The sequence below is a fragment of the Nicotiana attenuata genome, unplaced genomic scaffold, assembly GCF_001879085.1.
Source record: "Nicotiana attenuata strain UT unplaced genomic scaffold, NIATTr2, whole genome shotgun sequence".
NCBI classification, from domain to species: Eukaryota; Viridiplantae; Streptophyta; class Magnoliopsida; order Solanales; family Solanaceae; genus Nicotiana; species Nicotiana attenuata.
The window spans coordinates 37639-53189 of record NW_017671477.1 but is presented as its reverse complement, the minus strand read 5'-3'; the positions used below and the strand labels follow the sequence as shown (position 1 = coordinate 53189).

At 41.9% G+C, this 15551-nt stretch overlaps 1 pseudogene; it reads right to left on the bottom strand.

Annotated features, from left to right (window-relative positions):
• Window positions 1-534: 534 nt before the first annotated feature.
• Window positions 535-15301, bottom strand: LOC109208532 (annotated as a pseudogene).
• Between the last annotated feature and the right edge of the window lie 250 nt (window positions 15302-15551).

Below are 15551 nucleotides of genomic sequence, written 5' to 3'. Positions count from 1 at the left end.
ACTGGTCTCTCTCCAAGTAATATCTGACATTGCCGTGAAGCCTGTCCCTATCCACCATTTCTGATCTTTGCAAGAAGTTTATGGTACTCAATGGCACGTCGCTTGCTGAGCGTTTCACACTGCCCTCCATTTGCATACGTCGGATCTGCTTCTGCTTCGCTCAAAAAAATGAGGCTGGAAGACTGGACGAGGGGGAAGGAGTCTCCATTGTAGCGAGAGTAGGGAGGAATTAGGAGAACTGTTTTATTGGTCGGATCTAACCTTTTTTTTAAGGCAAGCAACAACTATATACATTCAGTATTTTTGTCTGCTTGTACTGATACATCCTGAAGAAGCAGAAGTTTAAAAGAGAAACACGATGCGGCTGACTCCAAGTGACAGCGCTGCTGAGCCTCCACATGAGACTACTCGGGGCTTCAGTACTTTCATGCAAAAAAAACAGGAAAGAGAGAAAAACCATTTTTGGTTTGGGAAAAAAAACTGCTCCTTCATTGAAGCAGGGAGCAGGGAATTTAAACCTTTTCAATATTTTATGAAAGAGATCATTGATGAGAATCATACATCTATATGACTAATTAAGTAAGATTTTTGTTTAACCAACTTTTCTTGAATCCTGTCACATTTCTTACTTCAGAATAAATAACACAAGAAACAACGGAATAAGTATTTCAGCACAATAATGAAAGCGTGTTTCACTAAGCAAGCCCCATTCAACACCAAAGTATATTATAGTTTGCTAGCTTTCGAAACACTTCCCATAGCTTTGGCTCTCTGTCTCAGGACAAATTTTTGAGTCTTTCCCGTTGAAGTTTTTGGCAAATCCTCGAAAATTACGGTCTTAGGAGCCATGTAATGTGGTAGACGATCACGACAATGCTTGATAATCTCATTAGCACTGGCATTGCATCCATCCTTCAGTTTAACAAATGCACAAGGTGTCGATCATCTGGTCTTCCCACTAGAGCAGCTTCAAGAACATCTGGATGGCTAAATATTACAGACTCTACTTCGATTGTACTTATGTTTTCTCCACCAGAGATAATGATGTCCTTTGAACGATCCTTTAATTCTGTGTAACCATCAGGGTGCTTCACTGCCAAGTCCCCACTTCGAAACCAGCCCCCTTCTAAAAGCATCTTTTGTGGCTTTGTCATCCTTTAAGTAACCGTTCATTACAGTGTTTCCTCTAATCATCACAGAGAGTTCCATTCAAGTTTGCAAGCGCAAACAGTTGCTGGACCATAGGTTGAAACCAAGCTCCTTCTTCTTAAGTAACACTTGAGGAGGAGGTGGTGCAGCAGCTGTCAACACGTTTACTGTCCTTGGACACTTTGTGGTGCATTTATTATCATGTTCAAAACCGTAGGTGCACCAGCCATGTGGCTCACTTGGTGCTGAACTATGCTGTCGAAAATCCCTTCTGCAGTAACATTTCTCAGGCAGATTAGAGATCAAGATCACTTGGTGCTGAACTGACTCTCACTATCAGAGATCAAGATTAGATGTGGCAACTTGGCACTTGCCTTTGACAGAATTTTTAATGCACCCTTAGCAACATCCAGCAACTGGTAATCTACAAATATGATTTTGGCCTCTGAATGTTTAAGTAACACAGAGACCATTGCTGAATCATGACGCGTATTAAGTGCACAAAGAACTGCCCCGGACATTGGTACTCCAAAGTGTAGCTCATACATTGCAGGAACATTCGGAGCCAAGGCAGCAACCTGCAAAGAAAATTTAGAAAAATTAAGAGCAGTACTAAGACAAAAGATGGTAATCTGAACAAGAACTCATTTCCTTCTTGGCAACAATATAAGAAAGGGTGACCAATGTTTAAAGATCCTATAGATGATAAACACAAACAGGATTAACTAAGTTCTAGAGGCAGCAAATGCTTAACTGCTACCTAGATATGTTATACTTTCAATGACACGTGTTAGATGGACTCGTCACTTACACGAAAGTCAACACGCCATGTCTTTTATTTTTTTGAACAAGCCTTTTGAATAAAGTTATGTTGTCTTTTTGAGTTCACTAATAAAAATGGAAAGTGTAGGCACGCACTCAAAGTGGATGTCCGTCGAGGAGTATCAGGTGTTATGACCCAAAAGGTCATTTCTTGTTTTAGAAGTCAAATTTGTGTTTCGAGGCCTTGCAAACCTCCTTTTATATCTCCTCGATTTGCGTGCGCAGTCCGGGCGTATATCTGGAAAGCCTTTATGTGAAAATTTGAGAAAAACGCTAAATTTTGCCTTTCAAATGGAATTAAGTTGACTTCGGTCAATATTTTGGGTAAATGCACCCGGATCCGTGTTCCGACGTCCCGTAGGGTTCGTAGTAAAATATGGGACTTGGGCATATGCCCGGAATCGAATTCCGAGGTCCCTAACCCGAGAAAAGAATTTTTAAAGAAAATTATTTGCTGGAAAATATAAGGACTATTGGAAATGAAATGGTGTGTGATCTTGATAGTATCGGGCTCGTATTTTGGTTCTGGAGCCCGGTACAGGTTTAAAATAATATTTAAGTCGAATCTGTGCAATTTGGTAAGAATCGGAGTTGATTTGATAAAAATCGGACCCTAGGTTGAGTAAAAATAGAAATTTTGAACTATCCTATGAATTTAATGAGTTTTGGTGGTAAATTCGTAGTTGTTGATGTTATTTTGATGATTTGATCGCACGAGCAAGTCCGTATGATATTTTTAGACTTGCGTGCATGTTTGATTTGGAGCCCCGAGGGCTCGCGTGAGTTTTGGATAGGCCACAGAGTGATTAGGACTTAGGAAAACTCAGTGTTGCATCTGGTGTTTTGCACAGGCCATTGATCTCGCAAATGCGAGATTAGAATTCGCAAATGCGAAGTTTGTTGGCTTGGGAAATGCGACAATAATGTCGCAAATGCGAAGAAGGCATAGGAAGGCCAAACTCGCAAATGCAAAACCTTGGCCGGAATTGCGAAGGCCCCAGAGGTCGCAAATGCGACATATGTGTCGCAAATGCGAAGGCAGCAGAAATTCAAAGGGTTCGCAATTGCGAACCCCTGATCGCAATTGCGATAACTGCAGCCTGTTAACTGAGAGTTAGACGAGATTTCACTTCATTCTTCAAAATTTTGAACCCTAAACATCCTTAGGCGATTTTCCAAAGACTCAAACTTCTCCAAATCATAGGTAAGTGATTTCTAACTCATCTTCTTCAATCTAATTCATCTTTTTACATGATTTCACTTCAAAATCTAGGGTTTTTCATGGGAAATTGGGTGTTCTTGGGTAGAAATTAGGATTTTCGAATTTTGGGGATTTGGACCTCAAATTAAGGTCGAATATCAAAACCAATTGCATATTTGGGTTCGTGGGTGAATGGTTAGTCGAGTTTTGGTTCGAACTTCGAGTTTTGACCAAGCGGGCCCGGGGTCGGTTTTTGACTTTTTGGGGAAAACATTGGGAAATCTATATTCATGCATTACAATTGGTTTATTTAGCATTTATTGATGTTGTTAAGTAAATTATGACTAGATACAAGCGGATTGGAAGTGGAACCGAGAGGTAAAGCGGTGATTGAGGCTTAATTTTGTCCGTGGAATTGAGGTAAGTGTTTGGTCTAACCTTAGCTTGAGGGAATAGGAGTTGTGGTCTTATTTGCTATGTGTTAGTGTTGAGTACGACGTATAGGTATGGTGACGAGTATCTATAGGTTGGTGTCAAGCATGCTCGTGAGTCTTATACCATGATTGTTGTGACTCTATTATGTATTGTCCATGCTTAAATTGATGATTATCAATGTTGAACAAGACTTATGATAATTTCTTGGTAATTGACCATTGTTAAGTATTGGCTCAAGTTGTGGTTTATTTTGTGAAGTAACAGTTGAAACGATATTGGTTATAGCTGATTCCTTTACCGGGATGTTATTGTTTCAATTGTTGATTCCCTTGCCGGGATGTTATTGCTTCAATTGTTGATTCCCTTGCCAAGACGTATTGTTTCTATTGTTTGGGTGAGGAAAAGTGTAAAGCACGAAGGGTGATGCCGTGCATGATATTGTGAGTGACTATTAATGTACGAAGGGTGATGTCGTGCCGACATTGTGAGAGTTAATGCACGAAGGGTGATGTCGTGCCATGATTATGAGAGTTAATGCACGAAGGGTGATACCGTGCCGATATTGTGAGAGTTAACGCACGAAGGGTGATGTCGTGCCATGATTATGAGAGTTAATGCACGAAAGGTGATGCCGTGCCGATTCTGTTTTTTCTTATGGTGAGGACGAGAGTAAAAACACGAAGGGTGATGCCGTGCATGTGTCACTGTTTCATTATTCCTGTTGATATAAATATGGTGTTCTATGCTTCTCTACTGATATGTTAGCATTTGATATTCCCCGCAGCATGTTCCCCTTCCCATCTTTATCTGTTATTTTTTGTTATTATCGTTCTGTTTGTATACGATTTAACTGCACAGGTTTATTATATGGTTGTAGTGTCCTAGCCTCGTCACTACTTCGCCGAGGTTAGGCTCGACACTTACCAATACATGGGGTCGGTTGTACTGATACTGCACTCTGCACTTTCTATGCAGATTTCGGTCCTGGACCTCGTGAGTAGATCGTGGGTTGCTGCCTTCAGTCCATAGGAGACCCAAGGTAGATCTGATGTCGTTTGAAAACTCCGGAGTACCCTTCCTTATGTTTTAGATATACTACCTCTATTTATTTCGAGAACAGTTGTATTTCTTTTAAACTAATGTTTGTTGAAATCTTTAGATGTTCATGAAATTGTGACACCAGATCATTGGGGTAGACATGTATTGGAGTATTTTGAATTGCTATAACACTTCTGCACTTTATAGGTGCTTAGCTTTAATTACTGTTTAACTCTGTTTGGCTTACTTGCTAATGTGTTGAAATCGTAGTAGTTGGCTTGCCTAGCTTTCACGAGTAGGCGCCATCACGATCTCGACGGTGGGAAATCCTGGTCGTGACAAGTTGGTATCAGAGCTCTAGGTTGCCTAGGTCTCACAATTCACGAACAAGCTAGGTAGAGTCTGAGGGATCGGTACAGAGACGTCTGTGCTTATCCCCTAGAGGCTAAAGAGTTTAGGAAAAACTTCACATCTATTCTTTCTTGTTGTGCGACTTGATTTCTCAATGCTAATTGAACTTCCACTCTATTATTTCGCACATGGTGAGAACACGTACCGCTTCATCGGCTGACCAACAGCCCGAGCCCCCAGTGGAAGCTCCTACGAGGGGCAGAGGCCGAGGCAGTGCTTGAGGCAGGGCTCAGCCCAGAGCTTGAGCAGTAGCCCTAGCGACGGAGCCTCAGGTAGAGTTTGAGGCTGAGGTTCCGGCCCAGACAGTTCCAACAGGGCCAGCTCAGGTCCCAGAGGGGTTCATCATCACCCCAGTACTCTAGGATGCTCTGGTCCGTCTGGTGGGCCTTATGGAGAGCATCACTCAGGCAGGCATATTCCCTGTAGCACCAGCTATCGCTCAGGCTGGAGAAGGAGCCCAAACTCCTGCTACTCGCACTCCGGAGCAGATGGCTCCCCAATTTCAGACTCTAGCAGCTCAGCCAGTTCGGGTAGTTCAGCCGGGTGTTGTAGCACAGACTGGTGATAGGTCAGCTATGTCTGCTGATGCCTTGTGGAGGCTGGACAGGTTCACCAAGCTTTTTACTACCACATATGGTGGTACATCTTCTGAGGATCCCCAGGACTATTTGGTGAGCTGTCATGAGGTTCTATGGAACATGGGGATAGTGGAGACCAATGGGGTCGACTTTGCTAATTTTTGTCAGTCAGGTTCCGCCAGACTTGGTGGAGGGATTATTTGTTTGGCTAGACCAGCTGGGTCACCGGATTTGACTTAGGATCAGTTCTCTCAGCTATTTCTGGAGAAGTTTTTTCCTATCACTCAGAGGGAGGACTATCAGAGGCAATTTGCGCGTCTCCAGCGGGGTTCTATGACCGTCACTTAGTACGAGACTAGATTTATCAACTTGGCCCGTCATGCTCTTCTTATACTTCCCACCGAGAGAGAGGGTGAGGAGGTTTATTGAGGGACTAGCTCAGCCTATCAGATTGCAGATGGCTAAGGAGACAGGGAGTAAGATTTCTTTCCAGGATGCAGCCAATGTGTCCAGGCGAGTTGAGATGGTTCTATCACAGGGGAGTGGTCAGGGCTCTGACAAGAGGCGTCGTCATTCTCGCAGGTTCAGTTGTGCCTCGTCTGGAGGCAGGGATTCTTTTGGTAGAGGCTATCCTCCCAGGCCGTTTCATTCAGCACTATAGGCTTCTCACAGTGCTCCAGGTGGTCGTGGTTCTCATATGTAGTATTCAGATCAGCTACCCTACAGTGCATCACCAGCTCCTACTAGTGCACCTCCAATCCAGAGTTTTCAGGGTGGTTACTCAGGCCGTCAGGGTCAGTTTTAGGGTCAGAAGTCCCAGCAGCCGAGGACTTGTTATACTTGTGGCGATCCGAGGCACATTGCTATATTTTGCCCTCGAGCCTCGAGTAGTTCTCAGCATCAGGGTTCTCGTGCTATGGTTCAGGCACCGGGTATTCCACCGCCCTCTCGGCTAGCTAAGGTAGGGGTCAAGAAGCTAGAGGTGAAGGTAGAAGTGTTAGAGGTGGAGGTCAGGCTGCTAGAGGTGGAGGCCAACCAGCAGGAGGCCGTCCCAGGGATGTAGTTCAGAATGGTGGGGCCCAACCCCGATGCTATGCTTTTCCAGCCAGGCCTGAGGCTGAGGCATCCGATGCCGTTATCACAGGTACGGTTTCCGTTTGCAGTAGAGAAGCTTCAGTTATATTTGACCCAGGGTCTACATACTCTTATGTGTCTTCTTATTTTGCTTCATATTTGGTTGTGCCTCGTGATTCTTTGAGTGCTCCCATATATGTATCTACACCGGTGGGTGATTCTATTGTTGTAGACCGTGTCTATCGTTCGTGCATGGTTGTTATTCGGGGTCTTGAGACTACTGTAGACCTTCTACTCCTCGATATAGTTGATTTCGATGTTATTTTGAGGATGGATTGGTTGTCACCATACCACACTATATTGGACTATCATGCCAAGACTGTGACCTTATCTTTGCCGGGTTTGACTCGATTAGAGTGGAGAGGGACTCCTGGTCATTCTGCCAGTAGGGTTATTTTTTATATGGAGGCTCGGTGTATGGTCGAGAAGGGGTGTTTGGCTTATTTGGCATATGTTCGTGATTCTAGTGCTGAGGTTCCTTCTATGGACTCCGTGCCAGTTGTTTGGGAGTTTCTAGAAGTATTTCTTGCAGACCTGTCGGGGATGCCACCCGACAGGGATATCGACTTTTGCATTGATTTGGCTTTAGGCACTCAGCCCATTTCCATTCCACCATGCCGTATGGCCCCGCCAGAGTAGAAAGAACTGAAGGAACAATTGCAAGATTTTCTAGACAAGGGCTTTATTAGACCTAGTGTCTCGCCCTGGGTGCGCCGGTGTTGTTTGTTAAGAAGAAGGATGGGTCGATGAGGATGTGTATAGATTATCGGCAATTGAACAAGGTCACCATCAAGAATAAGTATCCATTGCCGAGGATTGATGACTTGCTTGATCAGCTTCAGGATGCCAAAGTTTTCTCGAAGATTGATTTGAGGTCTAGCTACCATCAGTTGAGGATTAGGGCATCCGATGTCCCTAAGACACCTTTTAGCACTCGGTACGGGCATTATGAGTTCTTAGTGATGTCATTTGGGTTGACGAATACCCTAGCAGCTTTTATGGATTTGATGAACCGGGTGTTCAAGCCTTACCTGGATTCCTTTGTGATTGTCTTCATTGATAATATTTTGATCTACTCCCGCAGCCGAGAAGAGCATAAGCAGCATCTTCGAGTTGTTCATCAGACTTTGAGAGACAATCAGTTGTATGCTATGTTTTCGAAGTGTGAGTTTTGATTGAGTTCAGTTGCCTTGTTGGGTCACGTTGTATCAGCAGAGGGTATTCAAGTGGATCCAAAGAAGATAGAGGCAGTCAAGGACTGGCCTAGACCCACATCAACAACAGAGATCCGTAGTTTCTTGGGTTTGGCGGGTTATTATCGTCGGTTTGTGGAGGGGTTTTTATCTATAGTAGCCCCGATGATCGGGTTGACCTAGAAGGGTGCCCAGTTCAAGTGGTCGGACAAGTGAGGCGAGCTTTCAGAAGCTCAAAACAGCTTTGACTACGGCGGCGGTGTTGGTTTTGCCCACAGGTTCAGGGCCATATATAGTATATTGTGACGCATCTCGTATTGGACTTGGTGCGGTATTGATGCAGAATGGCAAGGTTACTGCATATGCTTCGCGACAATTGAAGATTCACGAGAAGAATTATCCAGTTCATGAATTGGAGCTAGCATCCATTGTTCATGCGCTGAAGATTTGGAGGCATTATTTATATGGCGTGTCATGTGAGGTGTTCACAGATCACAAGAGTCTACAGTATTTGTTCAAGCAGAAGGAGCTAAATTTGAGGTAGAGAAAGTGGTTTGAGCTATTAAATGACTATGATATCACCATCTTGTATCACCCGAGGAAGGCCAATGTAGTGGCCGATTCTTTGAGTAGGAAGTCAGCCAGTATGGGTAGTCTTGCGTATATTCCGGTCGGTTAGAGACCGCTTGCTTTGGATGTTCAGGCTTTAGCCAATCAGTTCTTGAGGTTGGATATTTCTGAGCCCAGCCGTGTTTTAGCTTATAAAGTTGCTCGGTCTTCATTATTTGAGCGTATCAGGGATCTGCAGTATGATGATCCTCACTTGCTAGTCCTTAGGGACACAGTGCGGCACGGTGGTGCCAAGTAGGTCAGAGTTGGAGATAATGGAGTTTTGAAGATGCAAGGTCGAGTTTGTGTGCCTAATGTGGATGGACTTCGTGAGTTGATTCTAGAGGAGGCCCATAGTTCCCGGTATTCTATTCATCCGGGCGCCGCTAAGATGTATCAAGACTTGCGGCAGCATTATTGGTGGAGGAGGATGAAGAAGGATATTGTTGCGTATGTAGCTCGGTGTTTGAATTTTCAGTAGGTAAAGTACGAACATTAAAGACCTGGTGGTTTGCTTCAGAAAAGTGAAATTCCCGAGTGGAAGTGGGAGCGTATCACTATGGACTTCGTTGTTGGACTCCCACGGACTCAGAGGAAGTTCAATGCGGTATGGGTTATTGTTGATAGGCTGACCGAGTCAGCGCATTTCATTCATGTGGCAGTCTCCTATTCTTCAGAGAGGTTAGCTGAGATCTATATCCGGGAGACCGTTCATCTTTATGGTGTGCCCGTGTCTATCATTTCTGACCGAGGTACGCAGTTTACCTCGCATTTCTGGAGGGCAGTTCAGCGTGAGTTGGGTACACGGGTCGTGTTGAGCATAGCGTACTATTCAGATTTTAGAGGATATGCTCCGAGCATGTGTTATTGACTTTGGAGGTTCGTGGGATCAGTTCTTGCCATTAGCAGAGTTTGCCTACAACAACAGCTGTCAGTCGAGCATCCAGATGGCTCCCTATGAGGCATTATATGGTAGACGGCGTCGATCACCAGTTGGGTGGTTTGAGCCAGGGAGGCTCGATTGTTGGGTACGGATTTGGTACAGGATGCCTTGGGTAAGGTTAAGATCATTCAGGATAGGCTTCGTACAGCTCAGTCCAGGCAAAAGAGTTATGCCGACCGTAAGGTTCGTGATGTGGCATTCATGGTCGGAGAACGAGTGTTGCTTCGGGTGTCGCCCATGAAGGGCGTGATGAGTTTTGGGAAGAAGGGCAAGCTAAGCCCTAGGTTCATCGGACCTTTTGAGATTCTTCATCGAGTGGGAGAGGTGGCTTACAGACTTGTGTTGCCGCCGAGTTTATCAGCTGTGCATCTAGTGTTTCATGTGTCCATGCTTCGGAAGTATCACGACGATCCATCCCACGTGTTAGACTTCAACACTGTCTAGTTGGAAAAGGACTTGACCTGTGAGGAGGAGCCGATAGCTATTCTAGACCGACGGGTTCGTCAGTTGAGATAGAAGAATTTCCCTTCAGTTCGTGTGTAGTGGAGAGGTCAGCCTGTTGAGGGAGCGACTTGGGAGTCCGAGTCCAATATGCGGAGCCGATATCCCCATCCTTTCACCGAATCAGGTACTTTTCTATGTCCGTTCGAGGACGAACGGTTGTTTTAGAGGTGGAGAATGTGATGACCCAAAAGGCCATCTCTTGTTTTTGAAGTCAAATCTGTGTTCCGAGGCCTTGAAAACCTCCTTTTGTCTCTCCTCGATTTGCGTGCGCTATCCGGGCATATATTCGAAAAGCCTTTATGTGAAAATTTGAGGAAACGCTAAATTTTGCCTTTGAAATGGAATTAAGTTAACTTCGGTCAATATTTTGGGTAAACGGACCCGGACCCGTATTCCGACGGTCTTGTAGGGTCCGTAGTAAAATATGGGACTTGGGCGTATGCACGGAATCGAATTCCGAGGTCCCTAGCCCGAGAAAAGAATTGTCAAAGAAAATTGATTGCTGGAAAGTATAAGGACTTTTGGAAATGAAATGGTGTGTGATCTTGATAGTATCGGGCCCGTATTTTGGTTCCGGAGCCTGGTACAGGTTTAAAATAATATTTAAATCGAATCTGTGAAATTTGGTAAGAATCAGAGCTGATTCGATATAAATCGGACCCTAGGTTGAGAAAAACAGAAATTTTGAACTATCCTATGAATTTCATGAGTTTTGGTGGTAAATTCGTAGTTGTTGATGTTATTTGATGATTTGATCGCACGAGCAAGTCCGTATGATGTTTTTAGACTTGCGTGCATGTTTGGTTTGGAGCCCCGAGGCTCGCGTAAGTTTTGGATAAGCCACAGAGTGATTAGGACTTAGTAAAACTCAGCTGTGCATCTGGTGTTTTACACAGGCTTCTGATCTCGCAAATGCGAGATCAGGCTTCGCAAATGCGAAGTATGATGGCCTGGGAAATGCGACAACCACGAAAATGCGAAACCTTGGCCGGAATTGCGAAGGCCCCAGAGGTCGCAAATGCGACATATGTGTCGCAAAGGCGAAGGCAGCAAAAACTCAAAGGGTTCGCAATTGCGAACCCCTGATCGCAATTGCGATAACTACAGCCTGTTAAATGAGAGTTAGACGGGATTTTCACTTTATTCTTCAAAATTTCAAACCCTAAACATCCTTAGGCGATTTTCTAAAGACTCAAACTTCTCCAAATCATAGGTAAGTGATTTCTAACTCATCTTCTTCAATCTAATTCATCTTTTTACATGATTTCACTTCAAAATCTAGGGTTTTTCATGGGAAATTGGGTGTTCTTGGGTATTATTTAGGATTTTTGAATTTTGGGGATTTGGACCTCAAATTGAGGTCGAATTTCAAAACCAATTGCATATTTGGGTTCGTGGGTGAATGGATAGTCGGGTTTTGGTTCGAACTTCGAGTTTTGACCAAGCGGGCCCGGAGTCGATTTTTGACTTTTTGGGGAAAACATTGGGAAATCTATATTCATGCATTACAATTGGTTTACTTAGCAATTATTGATGTTGTTAAGTAAATTGTGAATAGATACAAACGGATTGGAAGTGGAACCGAGAGGTAAAGCGGTGATTCAGGCATAGTTTTGTCCGTAAAATTGAGGTAAGTGTTTGGTCTAACCTTAGCTTGAGGGAATATGAGTTGTGGTCTTATTTGCTACGTGTTAGGGTTGAGTACGACGTATAGGTATGGTGACGAGTATTTATACGTTGGTGTCAAGCATGCTCGTGAGTCTTATACCATGATTGTTGTGACTCTATTATGTACTGTCCATGCTTAAATTGATGATTATCAATGTTGAACAAGACTTATCATAATTTCTTGGTAATTGACCATTGTTAAGTATTGGCTCAAGTTGTGGTTTATTTTGTGAAGTAACTGTTGAAACGATATTGGTTATAGCTGATTCCCTTACCGGGATGTTATTGTTTCTATTGTTGATTCCCTTGCCGGGATGTTATTGCTTCATTGTTGATTCCCTTGCCGAGACGTATTGTTTCTATTGTTTGGGTGAGGAAGAGTGTAAAGCACGGAGGGTGATGCCGTGCATGATATTGTGAGTGAGTGTTAATGTACGAAGGGTGATGCCGTGCCGACATTATGAGAGTTAATGCACGAAGGGTGATGACGTGCCATGATTATGAGAGTTAACGCACGAAGGGCGATACCGTGCCGATATTGTGAGTGTTAACGCACGAAGGGTGATGTCGTGCCATGATTATGAGAGTAATGCACGAAGGTTGATGCCGTGCCGATTCTGTTGTTTCTCATGGTGAGGACGAGAGTAAAAGCACGTAGGGTGATGCCGTGCACGTGTCACTGTTTCATTATTCCTGTTGATATAAATATGGTGTTCTTTATGCTTCTCTACTGAAATTCTGTTAGCATTTGATATTCCCCGCAGCATGTTCCCCTTCCCATCATTATCTGCTATTTTCTGTTATTATCGTTCTGTTTGTATACGATTTAACTACACAGGTTTATATGGTTTTAGTGTCCTAGCCTCGTCACTACTTCGCCGAGGTTAGGCTCGACACTTACCACTACATGGGTCGGTTGTACTAATACTGCACTCTGCACTTTCTGTGCAGATTTCGGTGCTGGACCTCGTGAGTAGATCGTGGGTTGCTGCCTTCAGTCCATAGGAGATCCGAGGTAGATCTGCCGACGTTCGCAGACTCTGGAGTCCCCTTCCTTATGTTTTAGATACCGCCTCTTTTTATTTCGAGAACAGTTGTATTTCTTTTAAACCAATATTTGTTGAAATCTTTAGATGTTCGTGAAATTGTGACACCAGATCATTGGGGTAGACATGTATTGGAGTATTTTGAATTGCTATAACACTTCCGCACTTTATAGCTGCTTAGCTTTAATTACTATTTATCTCTGTTTGGGTTAATTGCTAATGTGTTGAAATCATAGTGGTTGGCTTGCCTAGCTTTCACGAGTAGGCGCCATCACGATCCCAACGGTGGAAAATCTGGATCGTGACACCAGGATTAAACTTGATTAGTTCATCATTTAAGGTTCTTAATGTTGAAATTATTTTACTATTGAAATTATGAATATTCATAGAAATTTTACTGATTTTTTACTATATATCTATATTCCGTGTAAAAATTATTGGGTTCGGTTGAACCCGTAGTCCACACACTCCATCGGCCACTCGATATCTGTAAATATCCAGCATCTGTATATACTATTCTTTATTTATTTTTAGTGTATTTTGAAGAATTTGCACAAGTAACCATACCCATGTCACATCCCTTTGATGTAGTTACGTCAAGATAAACGAGGATTTATGTAAGGGAAACTTACACAAATGTCCCAAATAAATGTCAACTTACCAACCTCTAGCCATTAGTCATAGACTTACCAAAACTAGCCAACAAAAATTGAAAAACCAAATAATAGGGTTCTTTATCTCAAAGAATCACATGCAAAAATCACCTTCCATATTTTTAAGCGTGATTAGCAACATTAGATACAAGACGGAAAGGAAATTTCATGGACAGGGTAGCAAATAAGGTGATGAAATAAAAAATCTATACAATATTCCAAAAATCTAAACAAAGAAGGAACTTTTTCAACGGGTATAGTTGAATTTCATTGAAAATATGTAGATAAGTCAATATACAAAATTTGAGGAAGATTGGAGGTGATTTGGACTGGTTTTGTATCAAAATTCGTAATTAAATCGAGTTCAAAAAAGTCTTCTGCGACACATGTATCAAACATGTATGACGCATGTATCTCACACACAGGTATACATGGATATACATGTGATACACAATTAATACAAATATGATACATATGTGATACACAAATGATACACAGTGTGATACAGATATCATTTTTTTTCATGTTCAGCTTTTACTTCGAATTTTCAATTCAAACAACCTCAAAACTTCACCAAATCATCCCAAAACTGAGATTTAAGCTCCTTAAGTTGTGCCCAATCTATTCTAATAACACCCACTCAAAACAAAGTAAAAATTTGATATTTTTTTGCTACAAATAGCTAATTGGCTAATTTGGCTAATATTAGTAATATTTTATCAATTGGCCAATTTTTGTAATAAGCTACTTATAAATGGACATAGCTGGTAATTTCCCTTTATGTAATAGTAGAATAAGACTTGGTAAAGACTACAAAGATTAATGAGGTAGATTGTTGCCAGGGGCGGCTTAACATAATTGGGAGCTTAAAGCGTAACTACAATTAGAGGCCCAAATTTTTATAATTTATTTTTAAGTAATTATTTTTTCAATTGATAATATAGCTAACCAATTTATCATCTTGAGATATTGATCATATATTTTTATTTTGAAAAACTTCTTTCCATTGAGGCAGTTGTTAGGCATTTGAAAATGAATCAAGTCTTTTTATGTAATTAAGTATATCGATTAGGGTATTATCTTCTATTTGTACTAATTCCCGTAACACTTGTAACACAAAATATAAGTCTAAGCCAGAGTGGCTATTATGCTTTAAGGATCATCAAAGGTTAATACAATTTTTTTTTCCTTCCAATTCTCGTCAATTAGTAATCTCAATTTTTAAAATAATACTTATAGGTTTTAGTGGTCAGAATGTAAAAAAGAAAAGAAAAAAAGCAAAATAAAAGTTACATCAAGTTTAAGAAAATTATAAAAATATGTTTACTTTATGAGAGGATTTTTTTCCATTCCTAAGCAGTGACATCAACTTCACAGCGACAAATATTTACTATAAAATGCTTGAACATTTTTTAAGCCTTTTGAGCCGTCTCTGATTGTTGCTTGAAAGATTTCAACGGCAGAAGGTAAACCAACGCAACGTTGGGTGTTTATAAAGCAGAAAATGGGTTAGTTGTACCCTTCAGGGTAGGAGTAATCTAACTTATTTGGTGAATAATTCAGGAACATAAAGAGAGGATCTTTTAGTTGGTCCCATAGAGAGGATATTGAACTTGTAGTAGATGTATTCAAATAAAAATAACTCACATAATTTTGTAATTGATTTTAAAAGCCAAATAAGAAAAAATTAAGTGGAAGGGAGAATGACATACGACATCGCGACGAGAAATGCCGAGGAGGGTGAGAGCAGAAGCAAGTCGGAGACACCTATCACGAGTCTCTCTCCAAGTAAAATTTACATTTCCATGAACAATAGAGAGCCTATCCCCATACACAATAGCTGATCTTTCCAAGAAGCTTATGGGACTCAGAGGCACGTAATTTGCTGAGCATTTAACACTCCCCTCCATTTGCAGTTTCACACAGGGGGAGGAGCGGAGTCTGAATTAGGACAAATGTTTTATTTTTAAAATATACAATGGAACAGAGGCATCAAATAAGGAATCTTAATAGTTCAGGAAAAGTAGATTTAGTAGTATTATAAAACAAAGTTGTGGTAAAAGGTATAGATTAGAATGGTAAAATCTTACCTTCCAAAAAAAAAGGATATAGAATGTTGGTATTATTAATAAATAATATGCTGTTACGAAATAATAAAAGAAGAAGA